The sequence below is a fragment of the Bidens hawaiensis genome, unplaced genomic scaffold (assembly GCF_021521415.1).
Source record: "Bidens hawaiensis isolate Kalapana, Puna unplaced genomic scaffold, B.hawaiensis_p1.1 tig00003241_1, whole genome shotgun sequence".
In the NCBI taxonomy this organism is placed as follows: Eukaryota; Viridiplantae; Streptophyta; class Magnoliopsida; order Asterales; family Asteraceae; genus Bidens; species Bidens hawaiensis.
The window spans coordinates 641,996-647,867 of NW_027491177.1; the positions used below are offsets into that span (position 1 = coordinate 641,996).

Genomic DNA, 5,872 nt, shown 5'->3' on the forward strand with positions numbered 1-5,872 from the left:
AAATCTGCCATTATTCATCCATTATACCCCAAAATCAAAGAAGCCAAAACCCTAACATAGGGCTGCAATCGGAACAGCAGCCGCCGCCAAAGAAGAAAGAAAGAAAAAAGGAAGAAGCAAGGCGGCTGTGGTCTTTTGGCGGCTGGAGAAGGAAGAAGGAAGCTTGGGGCTGCTGCTAGGGATTTTATATATCATCAATATCAGCCATATTACTTAAGTAATCATCTATAAACTTTACTTTATGTTCAAGAACCCTAACTCTATTGATTTGGTCTTTTGATTTGAATTGTTTTGCAATTGTTAGATAGTTTGTCATGTTATTGATTGAGTTTGGATCTTGAATGAGTTTTATAATGTTTATGATGATGTTTATGGTGTTTTTCTTGAGTATGCATGGCTGTCCAAAATCTATGTTAGGCTAAACTTGTTTGTTCTACCTAGGATAGATGATTGTTGAATGGTTTTAACTTGTTTAATGGATTGTTAATGTTCAAGACTTAAATTATTGATGTAAAGTTTAACTAAACCATAAATTAGATTGTGTGTGATGGCTGTGTTTTATTTGTTATTGCTTATAATCCTCTTGCATTAGTTAATTGAATCGGTTTTGATTAATTGATTGCTTGTTAAGCTCTTTACTTGGTGTTTTGGGTTTATTTGCGGGAAGTACAACTGTAGGGATAAGTGGGTAATATATCATCTAAAATCAGTTAAAATACACCTTCTTTGAGACCGAGAGGTGATAAGAAGTAATATTGTCTCATTGCTTTTACTTGTTAGAATTAAGACCGCGCGAGAGCGGGTTTTTGTCTTGTCAACTTGAATGTTTATGTGCAATTAGTTGGTTTAATTTGGGTTAAGTTAAATTGTTCCTCTATCCTTGGTTGCGTAGTATTCGTCTCCATTAGGATAGTGTGTCGAGGAGACCGAGAGGAGAGTCGATATTTGAACACGTTAATAATTGTTTTTCCGGTTTGTTCTTTAAAAATCAACTAAAATAAGTTAAAGTTTGTTAGAGAGACTGAGAGGTAATTTGACTTTCTTAAACAAGTTTTGGTTGTGTCATCTTTTATAACCGGTGTCTTGAATATTTTCAATCCGTTGTCTTGTTATTTCTGTCAACATGATTCATTCCTAGGTAGACGTTTTTACATATTGAATTTAAATCAAAGTTTTCTAAAAGTGTTTTGTCAAACGTTTTCGTTTAGTTAAATTAATTTAAGTAGTTAAATAAAATCTTAAAAATTAAATAAATATTATTTTGGTAAGTCTTGGTTAGAGTTTTCTTAATCATAAACGTTTTCACGTGTCTTTGAGTTCGACATCCGGACTTCCTTGATGCTATACTATTTATGATCGGTACACTTGCCGGTTTTGTGTGGTTTCTATAGGATTTTCGTTTTTATAAATTTAAACTTATTTGTGATTCGTTCTTTATTTATATTATACATTTTCACACATCAATATTGCTTGTCATTGCTGCATACTATGACTATGAGATATGGCAAATGGATGTCAAAACCGCTTTTCTTAATGGACATCTTTATGAAGATGTCTATATGGTTCAGCCTGAAGGTTTTGTCGATCCAAAATATCCCAAAAGGGTTTGCAAATTGAATAAGTCCATTTATGGACTTAAGCAAGCATCTCGAAGCTGGAATCTTCACTTTGATGAGCAAATTCCATATGCTTCTGCGGTCGGCTCTATCATGTATGTTATGTTGTGTACTAGACCTGACGTCTCGTATGCCTTGAGCATGACCAGTCGTTTTCAACAGAATCCTGGCATTGCCCATTGGACTGCTGTGAAGAACATTCTAAGGTACTTGAATAGGACCAAAGATATGTTCTTGGTGTTTGGGGGAGTGAAAGAGGAGCTCACTGTAAGGTGTTACACTGATGCTAGCTTCCAGACTGACCGAGATGATTCTCGCTCACAATCAGGTTTCGTTTTCACTCTCAATGGAGGAGCCATTTATTGGAAGAGCACCAAGCAGAGTGTAGTGGCGGATTCTACCACCGAATCCGAATATATAGCTGCATCGGATGCTGCTAAAGAGGCTGCTTGGATGAAGAAGTTCATCACCGATCTCGATGTGGTTCCGAGTATTCGCAAACCAATCGAGGTGTTCTGTGATAACACAGGTGCTATTGCTCAGGCCAAAGAGCCCAGATCTCATCACAGAGCCAAGCACATTCTAAGGAAGTTCCACCTCATACGGGAGATAATGGAACGAGGTGACATCATAATAAGCAAAGTAGACACAGATCAAAACCTAGCAGACTCGTTCACTAAGCCGATGACTCAGGACAAGCATGACCATCACAGGGATGCTATCGGTCTTAGATTAGCTAGTAATTTGTTTTGATTTAGTATTTGGATGTATGAACATTTAAACAGTTATACTTTTGAGTTCACTTTTGATTTAATGGTTAAATGCAAACGTTGAATATTATAACTGTGTTCATTTTAATACGTTTAATCCATGAATATTGTATTCTAAATTATCCGTAGTCGGTCAGACTCGTGGGAGCGATTTTGAATTAAGATTATTCTGACTTTGAACTCAAGGGGTTGACTTCTAAACTCACAGACCTCATTGTGAATGACGTTGGATGTAACTCGCATCAAATCATCTTCATGGATTTTAGTCATAAGATGCATTTGATATTGGTATGCTCATTTAGTATCCTAAGACCTGAGATACATATTAGAACTTTCGTTTACTAAAGGTATTCTTTGATCAGTGTCAACCGCTGTCGCGTAACTGCCAGTCATAAAGGCATTAGTTGGGAGTATTCTGAAGTTCAGTGGGAGTTGTATGTAATCAAGATGGGATTCTGTACTCTTACATGTCATGTAACAGTTAGACATCTTGGCGCCTTCGTTGATTCAAACTGGTAAAGTGTGAGGCCTCACCCAAACTTACTGTGTGTTTGATTGGACCACTTTGACTCGAAAACGAAAACGATAATGATTGAACGCCATATGAGATTGATATGATCAATGTCTCATTGTTTAATTGATGTCTTATACGGAAAGGATAGATGGCAACGATTACTCTATTTTCATTATCTTGCAATAGTGTATTTCAAGATCCTTTGGTTAATGAATTTAACATGTCATAACCTGTTGGGGGCAGCCATGTGTAGCTAGAGCACCGCTGGTTGTCAGCGTTGAGAAACTTAACCGAATCCGTCCAAGTGGGAGACTGTTGGAAATATGGACCGGTCCGCTTAAGTCAACGCGGCTGACCGGGTTATGACCCGTAAGAGTTACACCTTGGGTAACGAGCATGAAATCCGCTTAAATAAGTTAACCGTATTGACGAATAATTAACGAGTATTATTGTTTATACTAAATATAAACAATAGTAATATTATAGAGTTTGTTTACTAGTTAAATAAACTTGTAATGGGCTTTTAACGAGTGTCGGGCTCTATCAAAATATAGGGCACACAAGTTGGTTATAAAAGATATATTATGATTAATATGAAACATAATAATAATCATAATTTTCTTTTTGAAAACGTGAGCTCAGACGCCACATTCTTGGAGAAAACTCCAAGACCACCAACCATATTATATTACGATTTCGACTCACGGTTGCCGCTGCCAACATCCAGTGCCACCGGCCACCTTCGTTACAAGTCAACGGGCATCATCGCACGACGTCGCGTATCACGCGTTGTCCTCTGCTGCTGCCGCTAATCTGCCGTCGCCGCTCACGCGCCACAGTCACTCGTTTCGTCACCTAGCGCCGCTTGTTAACTCTCGGTGTCTCAACCGGTTATTCATTAACCGAGGTAAAATTAAATATTGTCGGTTTAGATTTATATTTAATTTAGTTGTTTCGAATTGTACTCGTATCGTATGTAACCGGATCCGAGTTCGGGTTTCCAGTTCGTTTTAATCATTTATTTTCCGCTGCGTTTTTGGTTCGTCTTACATATTAATTTGATTAATATTTATTTAAACGAATCTAATACATAAAACGGGTTAAAATTGTTTTGACCGTTTGTTCCGAACCACCGTTGAAACCCAACAACCATTACACCCTCAAACATGGGTGCCAAACAAGAAGCCTCATCGGTCGCTAAGTCGCTAACTGAATAACGGGTTTAGGGGCAAGAAGTGTGGGGCCAACCTATATTTTAACCAATCACATAATCTCACCCACATTTTTATTAAAATAATAATAATAATAATAATAATAATAATAATGTTTTCAGTTAAACCAATATGCGTTTTTTAGTGAAACGGAGCTCCCTAGCTACAGTCGTTCCTAACAAAAGACATGACACGGGCGGTTTCCACTTTTTAGTTAAACCAAAAATACACAACATATATTGATGTAAAATTAGATAACAACTAGGTAAAACAAATAGGAACCCACACAAATTTCTGTGCTTAAAACTCCAACTATCAATCAGATAATTACTAATTTAAACATATAACTAATCACTTTCTAAACCCAATCCTAAATCTTGCAAATCTATCGAACACTTGTTTTTTTATTCAAGAAATCAAGAAACAATTACAGTAATTAAGACCCGGATCATCTTGTTCAATTAATCGTTACAATACCTGTAGTTAGCGAATCCATTAAATTACCGAATTGCTTCATCCTCCCCAGATAAGATAAAAGATACTATTATTATTATTCATTTACTTGCTTACTCCCATCCATATCCACATCCGGGTTCGGGTTCGGGTTTCTTATTCAAGTCGGGCTTTTCGAGCTTCACTTCCTTACCGGGTGGTGCATGCGAACATCTCGTTTCCGCATCCACCCGGGCCCCAACCTCCGTGGCCTTCTTCCGAATCGAAGCCGCCGACAACTCATCCAAGCCGCCATCGTACGCCAGCAATTCCGGGAAATTAAGCGGCGCGGTGGGCCCACGGAGGTAATAAACAGCCGTGTCGTAGGCTCTGGCCGCGGCTACGGGTGTGGAGTATGAGCCGAGCCAGATTCTGGAGCGTTTGTTGGGCTCGCGAATCTCTGCCACCCACTTACCCCACTTCCTCATACGGATACCTTTGTATGGTCTGTCGTTGTTTTTACGCTTTTCCGGCGATGAGCAGGTGCACCGGCCGCCGGTGAATCTGCCGTCCATTGATCTGGTAATGTGTGTGAATTTGGGAGGTGGGTTTGATGGATGGATGGATGGATGGGTTCGGAGAGTTCGATAATGAAAATTTTTTTAAAACTGAAACTACTTTATTATTATTATAATAATAATAGTATAATATTATTATTATTATTGTATTATTTAAAATTGGAAAATTGGTAAAGCTAATTTATATATGTTGTGTGACTAAGTTTAACGAAATTAATTGATGGTACAATAAGAGTTGAAATAAATTGTTGAGATAATGACTAGTTGTGAGGCTACAAACAAAGAATGGTCTAGTATTATGAACAAGCTGATCTAATGGCAAAACGTTATTTTTGGTTGGCCCAGTCCAGATTTATCGAGCCCATAAATGCCTTCAAGTTAACTCTAATTTCGAGAAAAATTCACCCGCTCAAAAACTCACTTTTGGTAATTCCTGATGTCATTAGGATCGAACCAGATATAATAAAGATCTCATTCTTCTTTCATTAAGCCAGCCTTGCCCTATTCAAAATGTTGTTTGTGAGGATCGAACTTAGGTCTTAATTAAAAAACTCATACTTTCTAGCACTGCATCACATTAAAAAGGACTAGCTGTGAGGTTTAGCCGATGAAACACATTATTTATAAAGGAGTTATATAATGTTAAAGATTAGTTATTGTGGTTGTAAATGAATTGAATGTTCAGTTAATAGTTTGTGAACCATTTAGCGAAAAGTCTGTTTACGTTCATTTGTTTAATAAATAAACAAGA

At 37.5% G+C, this 5,872-nt stretch overlaps 1 pseudogene; it reads right to left on the minus strand.

Annotated features, from left to right (window-relative positions):
• Window positions 1-4,677: 4,677 nt before the first annotated feature.
• Window positions 4,678-5,118, minus strand: LOC143622659 (ethylene-responsive transcription factor ERF010 pseudogene; annotated as a pseudogene).
• Window positions 5,119-5,872: the final 754 nt, after the last annotated feature.